General features: G+C 37.8%; 1 long non-coding RNA gene across 2 annotated transcripts; it reads left to right on the plus strand.

Annotated features, from left to right (window-relative positions):
- The first annotated feature begins 9,005 nt into the window (after nucleotides 1–9,005).
- Nucleotides 9,006–20,870, plus strand: LOC131381227 (uncharacterized). Of its 2 annotated transcripts, none has more exons than XR_009209831.1 (3): nucleotides 9,006–9,066; nucleotides 18,800–18,896; nucleotides 20,295–20,870. It is a non-coding gene; the product is annotated as an uncharacterized LOC131381227 (long non-coding RNA). The 2 variants fall into 2 exon arrangements; XR_009209832.1 differs by lacking the exon at nucleotides 9,006–9,066 and adding an exon at nucleotides 13,053–13,110.
- Nucleotides 20,871–21,646: the final 776 nt, after the last annotated feature.

Here is a 21,646-nt window from a genome sequence, read left to right on the forward strand (position 1 = left end):
AAAACCACACATAAAAAATCTCGTTTTAGAATCCTCTCTTGGGAAAATGGGGGATCGTTTTATATTCAAGTTTGCTTAATATTCAATACGTTGCAGGATTTTAAGTCTCTCCAACCAATATTTTTCTGCATGAATGTAGCTCCTGCTACTTAGGAATAACTATACTTTTCTTCAAAGTTCTCAAATTTCTGTTCTGATGAGCCTTCTGTAGTTAGCATGTTTATACACATTTTTTGAAGTTTTCATAATATCTTCTATTTACTAAATTCCAAGCTAACATTTCCAGCATCTTTTAGCAGCATTATGAGTAACTATCACCTAATAAAAAAAATCCTTTCTCATTGGATATTGCTGTTCCTCTTCTACCTATTCTCAGACCCCAAACTAAATCTCAGGCAATTCCAGTATGACATTCATTGGACCCCAACTAGTCTTTGTTGGACCTGCCTTTCATAAAATTACAGTGACCTCTCTTTTTCAGAATTTATCCCAAAGATTATTTTTATATCATTTGACAAAAACAAAGAAGCTCTTCGGTTTGAAAATAGAAACTATTCTACAGCAGATAAAGAGAGAGGAAAAAATGCAAAAAGAAGGAGAAAAGACAACAAAAAAATGAAGAGCATGAAAGGCCCTGTAGAAAGCTAAGGGAATTTGGTGCAAAACCAGCTTGCAGTGTCTAAAAATGTGATTCCAAGTTTGGAACCACTTTCATTTTCCAGAAATGGCAAATTTCTGCTTGAAGAGGTCTTACAAAAATTTTTTAAAATATTCTTAATTACCAATCTGAAATAAACCTAGAAGAAAGTAATATGTATTCCCTAAATTCAGGAACTCTTTTTAAAACTGTCCATCCCCACAGTTCTTTCTACTTTTTAAAAGAACTTTCCTATGTTTTATTTTAGAATAGACAAAGGGGATATTATCTCTTCGTTTTCGAAGAAAGCCAAAGACAAAATAGGTTCAGTGACTTGCTCAGGATCACACAGCTAAGCCAGAGGCAGAAGGAGGACTGGACCAGGCCCAGGAACCTCCCAGCATCACTGCACTGCCAGCTTCAATTATGTAACAAGTCTCCCAAGTTCTCATCTGGATTCAGCAACGTTAGCAGGAGGGATGCCCAGTAACAACCCTCATCTAGTATTCTAAGTCACCAAGGCAAGGTGAAGATAATTTAATCTCAGCAATTTTTTCCTTCTTACCTTTAACTCAAGGGATGAATACATTATTCCAAGAAGCAATTGCCCCATGGCTGGTATCGTACATTACACTCTAAAGGCTGATGGTTGATTACAAGTGGTTACTAATTTGGGCCCAATGAATGGGCCCAAACCCAGGAATCATATTGTAGTTTCCCAGGCAGCAGAATCCAAATCTACTTTCTTTTCCTACCTTTTCCCTCTGTGCTAGTGTGCACAGGTGCACCAATCTAGTGTGCCAAAAGCAATCTCTTTGTGTGTGCTGAATGGATTTCTTACCCTCTTAGCAAGAGCAACACCTACATCTGGGCACAGACCAAAAGAAAAAGTTGCCTCAGCAAATTTTTAGTCATTTTGGATTTAGAGATTAAAAAGATTTGATCATGTTTTATTGTGTTCTCTGTGACTAATAGCTAATTTCTGGAATTAACCACAAAGGAAAGAGAAGAAAACATGGCTCTAGAGTTTTTCATGCCATTGTGGATATGGTTTTGAATGTCTTGACTGACGTGTATCCACAGGCATAACGAAAGCAAGTTTCCGAGGTCTTATTCACATTATAAATCACTCTGCAACAGTTCACAGAGTATGTTGATACTTGTTGGCAGAGGAGGAGAATATTCAGTTACAGGAAGCATTTCCTAGTGATGTGTGAAATATGTCGTGAAAAATCATGACTAAACAAATGTGCTACCTTGGTCACTGAGAGGTGGACGTTTGTATCAACTGGGTTGATCAACTTCACTCTCTCTTGACTTCAACAAGGCTACACTCTTCAGGTTCTCCTGCTTCTCTAACAGCTTCTTAATTTCCTTCTATGATTCCTCTTCCCCAAAAGGAGATAGCGTTCCCCAATGTTCAATCTTCAGTGGTCTCTCCACTTTATGTCCCTCATACTTTATCCTCTCAAAGCTGTTATCTGAATGGCCGTTACCTTCAATGGCTTAATTTTAAGCCTTCTAAGAAAGCATTAGAAATGTAGTCAAACTTTACTGTTAGAATAATCTCTACATCTAAATTCTTCCTCAAACAATTTTCAAATGGATATTTCTCCTTCAACTGACTGCTTTGGCATTCAACATTACTAAAATGTATCATTTCTAGACATCCCTGTCTCGTCTCCTATCCAAACAATTTCCTCCCCAACTTTCCTAGCTCCACTAAGTTGCCTCTCTGCCTTCATTCTTTCCCTGGCAAAGCAGCCAGCATACTACTGCCAGATTCATCTGTCCAAAGAACAACCATTAGCCTGCTAAAAACCCACAAAATGATCATCTTGTGCTCATAACTAGGACTATTCAGCGTGAAATACAGAACCTGCCAAAATCTGGTCTTATCTTGTCCTTTCAAACTTATCTTTCATTGCTGCTTTAGGGACTGTCTACTTCTGTCTCCTCAGAGTTTCCAATACATTTTGAACTTTCAAACCCTCTCTCCACCTTAGTTCATCCTGCTTTCATTGCTGGGAGCTCCCTTTCTTCATTCTTTCCTGATATTTAAATCTCATCTCTCCCTGTTTTTCAGGGCCCGGACAAACCCCATCTCGTCTGTCAGGACTTATTTTGATCATCCAGTACTAAATGACCACCCCCTTCTCTGCCTTCCTCAAATTTTGTGGCCTGCACCTCTTTTCTTTTCTTTTTTCTTTTCTTTTCTTTTCTTTTTTTCTTTCCTTTTCTTTTCTCTTCTCTTCTCTTTTCTTTTTTCTTTTCTTTTCTTTCTTTCTCTCTCTCTCTCTCTGTCTTTCTTTTTCTTTTTTGGAGACAGAGTCTCGCTCTGTTGCCCAGTCTGGAGTGCAGTGGCATGATCTCGGCTCACTGCAACCTCCACCTCTCAAGTTAAAGCGGTTCTCCTGCCTCAACCTCCCAAACAGCTGGGACTACAGGCATGTGCCATCACGCCTGGATAATTTTTGTTATTTTTAGTAGAGACAGGGTTTCACCATGTTGGCCAGGCTGGTCTCAAACTCCTGAATCCAGGTCATCCACTCGCCTTGGCCTCTCAAAGTGCTGGGATTACAGGCGTGAGCCACTGCACCCAGGTCTGCACCACTTTCTAAGCACTGATTACTCACAGCCTCATGTTGTTATAATTTTATTTATTGTCATATCATCTCCCTTAATAACTCATACACCTCCTGAGAGCCTAGAGTACCAAACAACTTATGTATCTTTGCATTTATAATTTTTCCACAACAAAAACATCAGCAATTTGTTAATATTCATTTTTATTACTATTATAACAAGCAATATTCAGAAAATGTGTTATAGACACGCACACATTGAATTATGTGTATACATGGCTGTCAATGAATTACAGTCAGATGAAACCCGAATACAAGCAGAGTTGGCAATTGTATGGAGTGGAAAGATAAAAATTTTAATGTCCAGCATAATCAAAAGTGAGAATAAAAGAATAAATAAGACAAAAACTATTATTTTACTTCTTACAATGCATATGAAAGAATTAAAAAGGGAAGGGGGTGAGAAAGACTTTAAAATGCCTTGGGGTGCCCAGGGGAATTTTCTTGCTAAAATAATGGCAAAGATGAGAAAGAGAATGCCACATTCCTAGCAGTCAATCCAAAGAAATGGTAAAAGTGTGATACTACGGAAGCAATTTTATATTTGTAAAAGTAATAGATGTTTGCTTATGCAGCATGGTGGAAATTTGCAAACTTATAAAAAGTGCATAGAAGTAGACTATTTAGTGTTGCCTATATTTTTCCTCAGTAATATCTATTATGCTATGATTTCAAGTCTGTATTTTCCCTGCCAATCTGACTGACACCTCTTCTGGATTTGTTAGCTCAAACATATGACTATAAATTCACCTCATATTAGGTCATCAGCCTGTTTTACTGGATCCATCTCTTTTGCAAAGTAAGTGAAATGTGTGCTGTGAAATTTTTTTACTACTGCCATGGAAATTTCAGCTTCAATGCTACTAATGGCTTGTGATTTTTAATTAACAGATCATTTGATTTTTATAAATATGTGCATGACTTTCCTAATATCATTTTAATTGATTTTGTTTAAATAGCTTTATTTCTAAAACTGCAATCAATATGGTTCCTAGAAAAAGGAAGCAGACCAAAAATACTGGATGTAAGCCATTTTACAAGATGTCTTTCTGTTCAAGCAAACTATTTAGAAGAAAGATGACCTTTTAATTATGCTATTCAATTATTTTCTACTATACTAAATGTATTTCACTTTTTTGTAGTTATAAGGCAGTCTTGCTTAGGTCATTCCAATGAGTTCTCTAACACATGCTCAAGAAATACTTGCAAAACTAACTCGTTCCTGTTAATGAAAACAAAAACTATTACTGTAGGTGGCTTCGATCCTAAGCACATGGAAAACAGATTATTTTTTAAATATTTTTATTATAGGTCAGAGTAACTTTTTGTAAGTACATTTATCTTAAAAAACAATGCTCATTTGAGTAACCATGTCTGAGTACATACTGGAAAGGATATAAATAGGAGACATCGCTTCCAATGTAAAAATTCACATTTTTATTGTTCCTTTTGGTTGGTTTCATGTGTTTTTCATGTCAATGGAAAGTTATATTTGTGGAGAACTCTAGAAACAATGAATTATCAACTTCAGGTAGGATGAAATGCCGAGAAAATAACCAGTATAAACATCTCACAATTTCATGGGTTATCTATCCCCCCCAAAAAAATTTCTCAGATAAATCATTCATATTTAGGTCAGGGGTGTGCAGGGAAGACGAGAGAGAAACTTGGAGGAACAGGAAAGAGGAGAATCTACTCACATGACCTTTGGGATACATGGCATATTGATTTTCGGTCAACTCCTCTGGTTAATGGGAGTACACTAGACTATTGAACACTAGCAGATGGGCCAAGTATTACAGGGGTAATGAAAAGAATTGAGTATGACTTAGAGGGGTGTTAGGGGTACTGCAAAAATGTAAATGAGTCTAGTACATTTTGTAGACTAAAATGAATTTATTGAGCCTCGTGATCTTCAAAAACTATTTGTCCATCTGAAATAAGCAACTTTTTTACACTTTTTTTGGAAATATATTTAGGGGCTAAAGTGCAGATTTCTTACATGTGTATATTGCATAGTGGTGAAGTGTGGGCTTTTAGTGCACCCCTCACCCAAGAAGTGAACATTGTACCCAACAAGTAATTTTTCAAACTTCACTTCTTTCCCACCCTCCTACCTTTTGTAGTCTCCAATGTCTATTATTCAGTTTAAAGATATGCTTTTAAATATCCTTATTTTTCAATGCTATATTAGGTTATGAAAATTTTGCCTATTTAAAAAATCATTCAGTGACAAAAAGAAATAAACAATTAAGTCACAAAAAGGTATAGAGTACTGTTACATGCAAAGCATTAAGTGAAAGAAGCCAGTTGAAAAGGCCATGTGCTATATGAGTCCAAGGATATAACATTCTGGAAAAGGCAAAACTATCGAGACAGGGAAAGATTAGTGGTTGTTAGGGGCTCAAGGTGGGGGAGGGAAGGAAGGGATGAACAGGTGGATCACAGAGGATTTTTAAGGTGGTGAAATTATTCAGTATAAAATGATAATGGTTAATACATATCATCATACATTTATTAAAATCATAGAACTGTACAATAAAAAGTGTGAACTTTCATATAAACTGTGAACTACAGTTAATAATGTATCACCATTTATTAATTGTAACAAACGTACTAGACTAATGCAAGATCTTAATAATAGGGGAAACTGTTGTGGATGGGAAGAGTATATGGAATTCTATGTACTATCTGCTCAATTATTTTGAAAATCTAAAACTGTATTAAAAATGTCTATGAATTATTTTAAAAGCCACTCTCATATGTTTAGTCCCCATGACTTATTATTAAAATAAGAATGGGGGTTTTTCCCCCAAAGAAAACAAGTATTTTCTCTTCATAGGTTAAAAAAAAAGCTTTCACTCTTAATATTGAAAAACATTTAGTTATGTGTTTGTTTTTACCATTAATTCAGTAGTTCAAAGTGACTAATGCTTTTTATTTAATGCCAAATCACTAAACTTTTGTAGTTAAATAGAAAAATAGTATGATAGTATATGTGTAATTTTAGTGAACTATAAGTTGTCCTGGGCATTGAGATATTGAGATTCCAGTAAGTAAAAGGTTAAGACTCCTAAGTTGTACATTTCTCAAATATATCCCACCCCTGAAGTATCAGGGATTTCCCAAAAAGGTTAAACTGTAGTTTCCTAGTGGCTGAGGTCAGAGAGAGAAAAAAGGCAGCCTTTGAAACAATGTGTGCTCAATATTTAAAGTCTGTTGAGCCAGATGGCTATGAGGCGGAGGGAAGCGCATTCACCTTTTGTCTTCTTTATGTTATGGCTTCTGATTGTTCTTAGCAATCCCAGATGTTCCTTGCTTTAAACCTCTTTCTCTCCTGGTTCCTAACCTTATGTCTTGTGTATTTCTTCTGGAAAGGTCGGTGGAATTGCCTTTCCCATATTGTGCTGGGATTACGTCTTTAATGATGCGTTTCCAAATGACCACAGCCCTTTACGCTAAGACAATAAAAGTGTTTTCCATCTTTCCTAGCCTCACTCTTTAAAAGATTACCTATAATGACTTAATTCATATTCTGAAAATAATTAAAATGAGGTCACCCTAGGATAAACTAATGCTGTGATGTGTGTGGTTTCACTTATAGCATCTCACTTCAAAGGTAATAAATGTATTTTTTAACTCTTAATTTTCTATACACTGTTAAAATTATTATACATGCCAGAATTTCCAATATGGTTTTGATTTTAAATATGAGATATTTCCATGCCCACATAAAGTATCAGTGAGGCCTTCAAAGTTGCAAAATTTTAGCAAATAGTGATTAAGTTACATAAGCTCATAAATATTAAACTAAAAACATGCACATAAAACAACAAAAAAACTTTTAGCACCAAATAAAGGGAAGATGTGGATATTAGTTATAACATAATTAGTTATAAAAAATTATATGTAGCTGTATAATTATATGTAGTTATATAAGGAACTAGTTTTATATATATATGTAAGGGCACAACTGTGATGCTTTACAAAATACTAAGGCTGTTGAAATCTTGAGAATATAAAAATGGTTGATAAATGTTCCAGCAAGACAGCAATATAAGGTGATTAATAAATAAAATACCCCCAAGGTGTCACTATAGTTATTGTTTTTACAGTTTGCTATTTATTCAAAATTGCGTAACTTAAATTATTAACATTATCAAAAGTTGTCTAAAATGACAAGACAAAGATCACTCTTGAAGAAACTTCGCAAGGAAAATGAGTAGCTTTTCCAAAAAAATACAATATTTCCACACATTATTTTACTCTCTGTATATTAGCTAGATAAACGTTGCTCTTGCTGAAAATCTGCCATCATTTTAACAAAGAAGCAGCATTTGCCTCTCAATTAAGTAGTCAAAAAGAATTTTTTAAATTAAAGATAATCCTCTTATCATGAGGTTTTGATTTTATAAAAAGTGCAATTGAATATCATCCTCTGAAAAACAGTTTCAGATTTAAGGATGCACCTTTAGTCTTGTTTTTTCATTGTTTATAACAAAAATTTCATCAAAAATGAAAGCAAAGTAACTGTAAAAAATACATTGCTTCCAAAGCAAAGAAGATTTTTCTGATAGATACTAGACAAAATCACTCATCTCATCCTTATAAATAATTTCTCTATCTACAAATATAAAGTCATTTCTATACTAAATTAGCACATACCAAAGTGGATGGGAAACAGCAAAACTCTAAGAGGACATCAGGCATTTGAAATGAACATTAATGGTGGAGGTGGGCAGAGAAGCCATGTGCTGGTGATGGGGTGACGGGGTGACACAGAACATAAATAAAAGACAGTCTACAATCATAGTATAGGGATGTTCCTTGTGAACTCAGAATGTAACCAGAGAGGAAGAATGCAAAACTAGCTTCCTGGAAAGTGGGAAAAGTTTGCATAACAAAGAAAGAGAGTTTGAGGTTTTTTGTTTTGTTTTGTTTGTGTTTTTGTTTTGTTTTGTTTTTTGTAAATTAGAGACACTGAGTATGCAGGAACTGTGCCATCATGAAAACTCATATTGACTAATGCTAGCATTCCAAACATTTAAAAGTACATTGAAGTGTTCATTTACTGCAGTCCAGAGGTCATTTTTATACTGATTACGGACATTGGGATCCTGGACAAGCCATGGATGCCCAATTGAAACGATTTAACCAATCTTTATAATACAAATGAATTAATAGTGGCTTTGCAAGATATAGTTGATGAAGGAAAGACAAATGGTAATTGAACAAGCAAATTTCTTCAAGGAAGTACAAAAGAACAATAGAACATCAACTTGAACTCTGCACTGGACAGGCCAAGTCTGAGAAAGCCTGTCACACATGCACATTGTTTTCTGAGGGAAAACACCTCACCCACCTCCTATTTTCCACACACTAGATATTAGTTCTCACAGCCACTGCTGATCAGACCAGATCAGGGCACCAAACAAAAAGAAGATGGACCAAGAGATTTCTTCTCAGAATATTCACTGAGAATCAGTGATGGATTGAGTCCGTTAAAGCACAAAGGGTATAATGGACACACAGGAGATGAATCAGAGGGCATCATGGGAAATGTCTGAGGTAAAGTTGTCATGGGAACTGCGAATAAGCAGAGAAAGACAATGAAATGGAGAGCAAAGCAGAATGCTGATGGAGCATGAGAGTGCTGCATCTCTATAGCCTACACCTGGGACTTCTTTGGCCTGGATCCATTTCCAGTGATAGATCTAGGCCACATGTAGACTTGAAGTAACTCAAGTATACAGAACCATAAGATTCTGAAGAGAACAATCTCAAGTAAGCTTAGCACTGTTGTTAAAACAAAGATTCTGGAGTCAACCTGCCTGGTTCAAATTCCTGCTCATTCACTTTCTAGCCTGTGCCAAGGGCAAGTTACTTATGTTCTCTGTGCCTCAAATTCTACCCCTTTATAAAATGAGTATAAAGATAGTAACCACCTCATAGGTGGATGTGAGGTATAATCAGTTGATATGTGTAAAACCTACATCTACCCAAAGCTATGTAAATGCTAATTATTGTTTTATTAGTTTTGAGTGTCAAAATTCACAGCACGAGTTTTATATTATTTTGACCTCAAAAGACCAAAGTCTGAGTATTTTACCTATTATCAGGAAGAGGAATTCAGTGTTGTGCCTGAAAATAGTGAAGCTATTTCCCCTGATGGCTATTCAGCTGTGAGCATCATGTAAGTTTTGTGTAAGGAAAATGGATGTGCTGTGGTCAAGAATAGGCTGAGGCAGACATCCAGTCCAACATGATTCAGCAAGTTTGGAGCACAGGCGCACAACCTCGCACATTAGGTAACCACGCCGCCATGTGAGGCTCATTAGGTGATCACCCACGTGAGCTGGTGCTTGGCTCAGAGCCATTATTGTCTATAAAAGGTATAACCTGCTAATGCTGTACAGCCAGCTTGCTCGTGCCAAGGCTCACATTTGCTCATGCCCAGACTCACCCATGCCCAGAGAAAGAGCAAAGCCATGTCGAAACTCTATGATTCCTCAAGTGTTTTTCCAGCTATCCACCAACCCACCAACTCCCCTTGGACCTCAGTTAAAACCTAACCTTTCTGTAGCACATCAATTAAATGACACTTTACTGATAATTCCTAGGAAACACTGGACAACCATCTGACTCAGAATTCAGCTTTCCATGAGAACATTAATTGGGTTTGCTTAGAGCTGTAGTGGTAACAATGTTGACAACTTTTCAGATTAAAATCACCCCTGGCAGTTTTATAACTGTTCTACTCAAAATGGATTAGACTTACCTTTGGGAGAAGTGGGCTAGGCAGCATTCAGACCTAATCAATAAACAACGTTCATCTTCTTAGAGTTTATTAAAAATACTATCTCTATATTAAAACAAATATATTTTATTGAGATGTGTACATTTTGGAATCGCAAGTGGAGGTTTAAAGAAATTGTCAATCTATGGAACAGATCTTTGGGAATTGACTCCAAATCCTGATAGTAAAAGTTTAACTTGACTTTGCCATTAGGAGAAACTTTATGGAAATATTTGAGGAGCTTAGCCGTGTTAGACAGCAACCTCTCATTCTACCGTCTGTGGCATGAGAAAATTCAGCTCACAATACTGGTTAGGGTTCTGAATTTTCTAATTATAGATTGGCCTTTTACCAATTCATGTGGATTCTAAATCTTACTAATCTGTCTTCATCATAAACATAAAACCTCAGCCAAGGTCCTCACCTGAGGGTTGCCTTGAGCAATTTACTGTAATCCCGCTCCTAACAAGTAGGAAGTATAAACCACGAACCAGTCTCAGCATTTCATACCTCCAGGCATTCTAAGTTTACCCTTGGATCAGAATTGAACACATGCTGGCATCAAATTCTCTGGGCTCCTCCCAGAACTGTTTTTCTCCCTAATATTTTAATATTATGCTTTTGACTTTTATTGAAAGCCTTTACAGGGAAGAGCCGCATGAGGCCCATTTCTGCATTTGCTGTGAAATTGGCATAAGGACATTGCCCATTACATTACTCAATGTTCCCCGCCTAAGACCCACAAGAGAACTTGGTCTGAGTTTAGTACCAGGAAAATAATGTGCCTTGAGAAAGCAGTACATTTTCTTCTTTTCTATTAGTTAGTTATGTAACCCATTTTGTGTGTGTTTGTGTGTGTTTAACTTTGAATGCCAAAACATACAGCCAGTTTTAATGTGCAATCATACACACTGGACTGGCCTCTGCAGTTGGCATGCTTAATTCTTCTTCTTTCTTCTCCACTTTCTTTCCTCTAACTTATTCTGATACTGTTAGTATGTAGATCTTTTTCTGCAAGCCAGTTAAAATCTGTGTTGGAAAGAGGATGAGTATACCCAAGTCAAATATAAAAATATATTGCTCTACTTATATAGATTTTTAAATTATATTTTCAGTTTTGTTTCATAAAATATTATTGAATTTAATATAGGATAAACATCTTGTTAAATGTATAATTCAACGTGATGTAATCATATGTCTTTGGCAAAATTTTCTAGACATAAAGTTATAAATCAAGGAAAAAAATCCTTAGGGGCAGAATCACAATAGCCATAGTGAAAATCAATTCATTCATTCATCATTTTAGTAAAGTCCAGCATTCAACAAATGTTTCATAGTGCCAGCTTTGTGTAAAGCAGTATGCTGATCACTGTGAAGAATGAAAACATGGATTAAAAATGGATCACCCAAGATGAATTTATCATTTAGCAATTAAGAGCCAAGGTGTTTACCAATCTCACTTAAAGCACGAATGAAGTATTTCCTGTCTGCCACCATCCTAAGCCACTATGCCAGGATATTTTTTAAAAAATTGAAGTTGGAAAAAATGTCTTGTAAAGATAAAAGAAAATTTTGTTTGGAAGAATTTTGTTACAAAGAAAAGAAAAAGTTTACACAAAAACATTAGTAGATAAACTTCCTTCAAATTGAGTTATTTGCTAAAAAGAATTATGAGAAGTAAAAATACTAAGCATGACATTATTACGATCTGCAAGTAGTTAGACATGTAGAATTTATTTTATTTATTTATTTATTTATTTATTTATTTATTTATTTGAGACAGAGTTTCACTCTTGTTGACCAGGCTGGAGTGCAATGGTGAGATCTCAGCTCACCAGAATCTCTGCCTCCCGGGTTCAGGCGATTCTCCTGCCTCAGTCTCACGAGTAGCTGGGATTACAAGCATATGCCACCATGCCTGGCTAATTTTGTATTTTTTTAGTAGAGATGGGGTTTCTCCATGTTGGTCAGGCTGGTCTCGAACTTCCAACCTCAGGTAATAAACCTGCCTCGGCCTCCCAAAGTGCTGGGATAAAAGGTGTGAGCCACCACTCCTGGCCAATTTCTTTTATTTTAGTGTGAGCAATATTCCTTCAAAATAACACTTTCTTAAAGGCAGACAGCATTACTGTTATATGTGGGCTGACAATATAAACATTTTATCAGTGTCCTAAGCCCTCACACAGGAAGTAGGGTCATGGGAATATTTTCACAGCTTGCCGTTGACCTTTCAGGAATTGAGGGTGGAAGGTTGCTACAATCATTTGCTTTTCATATTCTGCTTGTCTTTTTTCACGAGGTGAATAATGCAAGGGTCTGGAAATCCACGCTGGGTTGGGGGTTTTGCCTAGAGATCTGTTTAGATTAGCTACCAAGCTTCCCAGCTTGTGGTCATTGAAGGTCACTTGCTTGATAGCTAAAATTTCAACTGGAACCTTGTCATATAATCAGGATTTAAAGCCCAGCTGAGACTTTGTCTCTCCTGTGAAAGGGGAGGTTGTTTTATGATTAGCTTCAGAATGTTAAATTAGGTGTTGGCAATTATGAACGATTTTTGAAGCTAAAATTGCACTATAGAAACACCTGTCCAGAATAGCAAAGTAAGACAGGCTGAAAAAAAAAGTCATGATTCTCTTATGCACTGATTCTATTATGCATGAATAGTTCTGCTTTCATTATCAAACCCTAGAAGCCACACTTAACCACTCTTGAGAAAAAATACTTTCTGTATCCTTTAACAGTGATTTCCAAGAACAAGCACCAAATTAAGGGTATCTTTTGTATGTGGCACAGAGAAATGATTTGCATAAAGATTCAGTTTTTAAAATGACTGAAATGTTTCCCAATGTATTTCCAATAATGTTTTTTTTCCTTCTAGTAGCAGTCCTCATGTTCTTAGCAAACATCTATTGATAACCCATAAAATCATGTCCTAAAGTGGGCAAGGTTCAATAAATTCTTCTGCTATTTATTATAAAGGAGACTCAACACCTTCAAGTAAGAGAGAATTGAGCAAAAACAGAATCAAGAAGGTAGGAAAGAAGCTGAATAAATGTCAAAATTACTAAAGTTGTTCTTATCAAAATAATACATCAATTTTTTTTTTTTCACGGACCATGCTGGGATAGGGGCTTAGTACATAGAGTGAGCAGTGAGAACACCACACACACACACACACACACACACACACACAGGGTTTAGATACATATACATTCACACAGACACATGCATATACACATACACATACATTTGAATGATATTGAAGTGTAGATTTCCATTTCTGGCTAAGATGGAATCACAAGGACTGAAATCACCCTCCTGCCTAAAACAACAACAGAAAATAATATAAACAATGGCTTTCAAGAAACTGGACACTGGGCAATGAGGGAAGTGATTTTAAAGTGATTAAGAGTTTCCAGGCTGTAGGATAGGCGGGGGGACCCAAGAGAAGCCCTGCAAACTCCCTGAGCTGCAGAGACAGAGTTGAGAGTCTGGGGAGACCAAGCCAATCAGAGATCACTAGACAAAGAGTACTGGAGAGGAGGGGGATGCCCAGAGTTAAAAAAACAAAGATCTGCCAAGAATTCCTCTCAAGTAGCATTCAACATAGAACTGATCAGCACACACATGTAAGGAAATGACTGAAGGGTAAGAAAGAAGCATCTAAGAAGATTAAGGGAAGAGTGTCTAGAATTCACACAGGGCCTGGAATGGTGCTTCTTCCTATTAAACTGGGAAAATCACATAATTCTACCATAACAGGGTAGAAAGCTCAAAATGATCTTGATAGGTCCTAGTAAGTGCTATTCTGGCCCTCCTAACAATTCTTAAAAGCAAGACCTGCTTTTAAGGATTTAAAAATGACAAACTGCTTCCAAGAAATTTTCTATGCCCCCAGATCAAAATTCAAGAATATTTGTAGGAGTGCAAAGCACCTGGGTTCAAATCCCATCTTTGCCACTTACCTGCTGTGTGACCTCAGGCAAGTTACTTAGCCTCTTTGATGCTCTGTTTCCTTATCCTTGAAGTAAGTATAATGATACCTATTTGGTGAGGTTGTTGTAAACATAAAATTAATCTCAATATATGTAAAGTATCTGTACATAGTAGCCTCTCACTAAATACTGTCCAGGAGTGTCTTTCCCAAAAAAGATAAATATACACATAATATGTAAATTATATATATATATATATATACACTTCCACATAACAAGCATGGAACAAGGTAAAATTCACAGTATCTGACATACAACCAAAGATTACCAACATGCAAGAAATGGGAAAATACAACCAATAGTGAAGTTCAGTCACTCAATTGAAACTGACCCAGAACTGATACAGGTATTAGAATTAGCAGAAAAAGGGTATTAAAACATATGTGACTGTACACACAGAGAGATATTTCTGTCCAGTGATTTTAGGGAACCCTGATCTGATGGTGCACTCCTAGGAGTATGTGCCAGAAACACGAAATAAGCTGCATGAGTTATCTCAAGCTTTTTTCAGCCATCAGGGTGTTGGTGGAGGTGGCGATGCTATTACTTTGACACGTATGTGTGTGTGCACGCATGTGTGTGTGTGCGCGTGTGCACGCATGTGTGTGTGTGCGCGTGTGCGCGCATGCGTGTGTGTGAGAAGGGGTAAAGTAAATGAGTAGTTGTGTGGGCCACGGGACATAGGATATTTAATATGATGTATAGGGAATTGATGATGTAACAGCAACAAGGGTAAGAAAAAAAAACTTTCTTCAAAAGCAAGGAGGCAAACGACAACTCAGTATGAAGGAACAACCCTGATCCCCAGGCTGTGATCGCTAAATCCAGTTTACCACTGAAAGCAACCAGGGCTTCTTGGAGAAATGGTTAGTTCTGGGTATGCATTAGAAAATGTACAACATGAGACCCAAAGATCTTGTACCAGAAAGTAAGGAAGCTGCCGTAGCTCTTGGGGCCATGCCAAAAAGTTTCCAATAACACATGGCCTTGTATGTCTGCTTCTTTCTCTTAGCATGATTGCAAGGTTCTTCCATGTTGTAGCAGGTGTCAGAACTGCATTCTTCTTAAAGCAGGGATATGCCACATTTTATTCTCCATCCATCCCTTGATGGACACTTGGGCTGTTTCCGGCTTTTGGCTATTGGGAACAATGCTGCTAGGAACAGGTGCATATATGTTTTTGTTTGGAGTGATGAAAAATGCTAGAATTAGATAATGGTGATAGACACATGGCATAGTGTATTTGCTTAGTGCCACTGAATTGTAAATGATTACCATGGTAAATTTTTACATCATGTGTATTTTACTACAATTTTTTAAAAACCTAAGAAAAAGAAATAAAAAAGAATGAATGAAAAAAAAAACAAAAAAAAACATATGTGACTGTATTCCATATGTGCAAAATACTAAGTGGAGACATAGAAGATATTTAAAAATATCTAAGTTGAATGTCTAGAGCAGGAGTCCCCAACCCCTGAGCCATAGACTTGGTACAGTGGCCTGTTAGGAATCAGGCCACACAGCAGGATGTGAGCTGCAGGCAAGCCAGCGAAGCTTCATCTGTATTTTCATCCACTCCCCACTGCTCACATTACCACCTGAGCTCCACTTCCTGTCACCCCAGCGGTAGCATTAGATTCTCACTGGAGCACAAACCCTATTGTGAACTGCGCATGCAAGGGATCTAGGTTGCGTGCTCCTTTTGAGACTCTAATGTCTGATGATCTGTCACTGTCTCCCACCAACCCTAGATGGGACTGTCTAGTTGCAGGACAGTAAGCTCAGGGCTCCCACTGAGCTTATTCTGCATTATGGTGAGTTGTAAAATTATTTCATTATATATTACAATGTAATAATAACAGAAATAAATAGCACAATAAATATAATGCACTTCAACCATCCTGAAACCATCTCCCCCACCCCCTGTCCGAGGAAAAATTGTCTTCCGCAAAACCAGTGCCTGGTGCCTAAAAGGTTGGAGGCCGCTGGTCTAGAGATGTTCCTGCACCTCTACGATTTGAAAATTATGTCTCTATACTGGAAAACTACAATGTGTGAGATGAAAATACACTGGATAGGATTTATAGTAGATCAGATCCCGCAGAAGAAAAGGCTAGTTAACTTGGAGATATCACAATAGAAACTATTCAAAATGCAACACACAAACATACAGAAAAAAAGAAAAAATGAACAGATCATCAGTGAGTTTGGGGGTAACTTAAGCAAATTGTATATTTTAAAAAGATGCAGTCAATTGCATGTCAGTTATACTTCAATAAAGCTGTTTATAAATAAGAAATTTGATAGTATGCTGAAGAAATTTATAGTCTAGGCATTAAATCAAGGGAGATTTATAAACAGCATGCTACATAGTAGCATAGACTGTTACCACCTTACAAACACTAAGGTAACATGCATGCAAAACAATTCCGACTAATAAAATTAAATCATACTTTTTCCATACAGAGAACAGTTTTAGCATCTTATACTTTTTAATATCTTAAGCTTTTCAGCATCTGATAACAAATCTAATGTTCTGAAATAACATTTGGAATAACCTCTTTTAACCTTTATAAAGTACATTATCCCAATTCACATTTTCAACATACAATTAATTTTTTAGAGATAAAACTTTTGAGTAGATTTAATTACCAAAATAACTACCTAGGAAATGGAAATAACCTTCAATTATGAACTATGATCAAAGAGAGCTTTTTCATTTTTCACATTGTTTTGTGAAATGACTTTCATTCCCCCATCACCTTCTAAGTAACTTTGACATAACATTTATATTTTATCACTAATAAAATACTTTTGGTTGAATACAATTTAATGAGACAAAGCCTTTGGCCAATTCTAACACAAATAGATTTATATTTGGGGAAAAGGGGCAGCCAGGTGCTAAAATGAGGCTCTCTTGTCTTGATATCATCCATGTTTGAATGCTTCAACCAGACTTCGTGGATTATCATTGCAAGGTATGAAGGTTTACTAAGGCTGACTTCTAAATTAGTAACAAGGAAACATCTCCTGTCATTAATTCACTGAGAATACATGGATCTCCCTAGCAGGATTGGAAAACCAAATTTATCTTATTCTTTCACCATTCTCAAAGACTTGGCCTCATTGTTCCCTAAATAAATTAACTTCTGAAGAATAAAAACGAAGAAAATGGATAGAGAACTTAGAAGCTGTAGAATAACAATGGAAAGTCCTCATTTCTGAGTAATGTTTTTGGAAGAGTAAACAGAATCTTAGGTTAGCACATTTTCTTTGTTCTAAAAGTACATCAGTTACACAGTGAACCATCAGTTTAAGAACTTGTTACATTAAGTGTCCACCTAGATTGTAAGATGCAACCCAATGTCAGAAACATTTGAGTCTTTGAATCAAGGAAACTTTACCATAATCAGAGGTTTAAAATTTTAACATACTTTAAACAAGCATGTATATGAAAAGAGAACCTTGAAAGTAATACATCAGCTTCAATGCAATTTATCTCTATAGATACGTTTAAGGAAACTTTCAAATATATATGACTTTACACCTGAATTTATTTACCTCCAGCTCTTTCTACGCTTTTAGAAATCATAAGGCCATAGTGCAAAAGAAGGAATGAGTTTCTGTAGCCAGGAGAAGTGTGATTTTTATTAGGTAGATTATATATATTTTCATTTTACTTTTAAATAATTGCTTATAGAAATTTGAATCTATCTGAACGTTACCTAATTCTTCCTCACATGTTTAGCTTAGGGTCTATCTTAAATTGCATAGTGAAATATTTTGTGTATGTACCTTGCTCAGAAAAGTAAAAGAGATAATAAGATTTAAAATATTTCAAAATTAGATGTACAGTTTATAAATTGACTCCCCTTTCATTAAATCTGTCTCAATCAAGTCTGCTTATCAATAATTACTCATTGGAACTTAACACATGCAAAGTATTTCATTACACTTTCGTCAAAGGTGGAAACACAACCAAACACTAAAATCTCTAAGTTGGTAATATTAACACATTGAATATGAACACTGGAAGCTGTTTCCTTCACTTAAATAAATGATGTCATTATCACTGGCTGAGTAGCCAACAGCTGGAAAGTAAAAATGTTTTAAGACTAGAGGAATGGAATGGGAATGTGAGGCTCCCCGGGACTCTTGGAAAAGACAGAATCTATGAAGGAGGAGGTTTTGCTTCTATCTGGCTGAAATACCTTAGACATGATTCATTCAGTAGTCAAATAAGGCAGCCTTGAGTGTGACATTAATCTGAGGGAAAACAGTGCCTCTCCCACCATTCATTTTCAGGGCCTGACTTGCCTGCTGCTGCCTGTTTGTCTTGTTCATTAAAGCTCTCTTCATTTCATTACTCTTCTGTTTTCCTGCTTGGTTGCCATCAGTGCTTCGCTTCTCACTAATTGCAATTCTTATGAACTTCCTCCAAAGTAGCTGGTGCATGTAATTTGGAAGCGAGCTCCTAAAACGTTTCTCATTAGTATACTGTAAGAGGTAGAACATACCAGGATTTCAAATATTTTGGAAGATCTCTACCATTAGTCTTGAGTTTGAAAGACATGCTTTATGCTAGTAGCAACCTGGATCACTTTCTTTTTTCACTGTTTTGAGAAATTCTTCCATATTAATATATATAAGATTCTGTTTGTGCATTTTTCTGGAAGAAGTTGCACAGTTCACATCACATTCTGAGATATCTTTTCCTTCCCAAAAGGATGAAAATCATGGTTCCATGTGCTTTCTTCACTCAACTAGTGTTTGTGAAGACTGTATTATAATCCAAATAGTATGTTTCATACTGAGAAAGAGAGGTGAGTAGTAGCTTCTTTCCTGAAGGAGTTTCTTGGGATAGACAAACGTCTAAACTGACCACCGTAGTACAGTGTAGCAAATTCTGTAATAAAAGTTGCTGAGTGCTTTTTAAGGACAGAGGAGGGAGAAACTGAGTCTAGGAAAAATTAGAAAAGTGTTCATTCAAGTTGGGACATTGTTCGTGGGTCCGAAAGCCCAAGGGGAAGATGGGTGTTGTTGCTCCATTCCTTGGATCATGCATCCAATGATATGATAAACTGTAACACGCAGCCATTGGGGGTTTAGAGACTGATAATTCTAGTCTCTCACCAGTACCTAAAAGGAGTGTAGCCCAAACTTTAACTGATTTCAGATATTCTACTGACTTCTCTCTCTCTAAGAGTCTCTTCCACTTCCGAGTTACTTCTAAGTTTTCTGCATTATAATTCTGCATGCATTTTGAAATTACTCTGTCTGGGCATTCCTCTCCGGCCTGCTTATTTTGTCCCCATGCTTTTGCTGTACTACTAATAACCCTCAGAAAGTCTCTTCTCTGTTGAGCACAGTGGGCTGCCCATAACCACTGTTGATTCCTCTATTTGGGGCCCAGAAGTCCAAGTCCTGGTATGTCTCATCACTTGGTAGTGGGGCTAGGCACGGCCACTTGAGGACAAAGGACTCTATTACTGCCCAGAGATGATTGCTCAAAAAGCTGTCACTTCTGTGTTCTACTGTTCTTGCTATGACTGCAGCTGGCAGTAAAAAGGGCAAGGTCTGTGATTATTCTGCCTCCTAGCCTGCTTCTCCATAACCAGATGTATTGGATACCATCGGTGTTCCTTCACATCTCTGTTGCCGGTTTTTTATGCCATTCCCAGCTCTGTGATCTATTAACTGCTTGCATCTGCAGTTTCTCAGAGGCCTGCTCTTGAGTGCCAGAAGCAGAGCTGAAAGTATCTGGAGTTTACAAATCCTTATTCCTATCCACCTTTCCCCGCCTGTAGCCAATGACTAACTGCTGCTTCAAGCAGACGCAACTCAAGCCCATTTGCCTCAAGGCAGGGCAATGTCTGAGGTGGAATATACACTCTAGACTTCCCCAGAGGGTAAAGCCGGGCTGGGACTTTACCTGAAATTACACCCTTTCTTGGCTTTTTTCCCCTCATGTAACCTGCTTCTCCTGTACCCTTTCCTATTTCCTCTCCATAAACCACTTACATGCAGATCCTCTCACATCAGAATTTGTATTGTGGAAACTCAATCTAGAATTCTAGATTAATACCATGCCTGGAAGTCCCGGGTCCTGAGGAATTAAGATGTTTCTCCAATCTCCAGATCAAACACATACCTTATTCCTTGTCCCATATTGAAAATGTTCCCAAGATGTTTGACAATGATCACGCTTTTTTCTTTTTCAGGGAGAAAAGTGTGGCTTTGCCTCAAGGCACCAAAGGCGATCTCAAAATAGTCTGATATTAGTATTTTCAATATCTGGATTATACAATCCATGGTCATGAAACTTTTTTCAGAGTTTGAGCTGGGGTGGAGGGGAGAAGCTAACAGTACACAAATACTGCAGAAGAGAAGATTATCATAAGAATTCCAATATGATTGGAGGAGAGTGCATGCAGCTATGAATAGGAGAAGATGAGAATCCAGATGCTGGTGGACTTTACACCACACCAAAGAGTTTGACCTGTATCCTAAAAACATCAGGGGTGTTTAAATGAGGTAGAGATATGAAGCAGTGCATTCTTTTTATTAATGAAAGATAAAGGTCAGAATGGACTGAAGGAAATGACAAGGGGAGATGACTGGACATACAGATTGAGAAGTCATCTGCACGTGGAAATATAGCTCATAATATAAGATAAGGCTATTGGTAAAAATGGGATCACGTATGGCTGCTGTAAAAGAAAAGAAATGAAGATCAACGATGGTACCTTTACATACTGAGGGAACACCCATACAATGCAGTAGGTGGGCCCATTGAAAGGCGGAAAAGCAAATAGAAACTAGAAGAGATTAGCGACGGCAGCAGTGGCCCGTCTAGAGCAGCTGCTGCCATGACTCCAGCTGCACTCCGGGAGGCGTGGCTAGGGCTATGTGCTGCCTGTAGCCGGTGGGAGCGTGAACAGACAGAAGCCCCACTCCCTTCTCATTTGACAGGGTGGAAGCTTCGCACTCCTTGGGCGCACCTGCAGACCCAGGACTCCCTGTACTCTTAGGGGCCGGGAGCAGGCCGGAGCCCCACCCTACGTGGTGCAGCTGCAGCCGCCCAAGCTGTGGCTGTGGACCTTGGCATCTCTGCACTCTCGGGCCCAGGAAGGCCCCCTGCTCCTGCAGGCTCGGAAGTGCGTGCTCCCGCTGCCTGGCCTTTCCTTGCTCCCAGCGCCGACTCCGACCTCAGAGCAAAGTTGAGGCCAACCATGGGCACTGTCACAACCCGGCGGGGTGTGTGCTCGTTCGAGGCAGTGCTGACACGCCAGCCCCCTGCTGCCTCAGGCCCCTCCAGACTTCGGCCCCGATGAGCACAGGAGGAAGGTCGAGGGGAATGCTGAGGGGGATGCTGAGGGTAGCTCGACACGGGCCTGCAGGCTCCCCTCAGCACGAACAGCCTGGGCACCATGAACAGCAGCCGGAGGCGGACAGGCTCCTGGGCAGAAAGGGGCAGGTCCCCCGTGAAACCCCACCTTCAAGCAAGGAAGTCCTGAAGCCTGGGGTCAGGACTGCCAGTCCCACAGAGGAAGTGGTAACCTATGGTGCTTTC

The sequence above is a fragment of the Hylobates moloch genome, unplaced genomic scaffold (assembly GCF_009828535.3).
Source record: "Hylobates moloch isolate HMO894 unplaced genomic scaffold, HMol_V3 SCAFFOLD_14, whole genome shotgun sequence".
Classification (NCBI taxonomy): Eukaryota; Metazoa; Chordata; class Mammalia; order Primates; family Hylobatidae; genus Hylobates; species Hylobates moloch.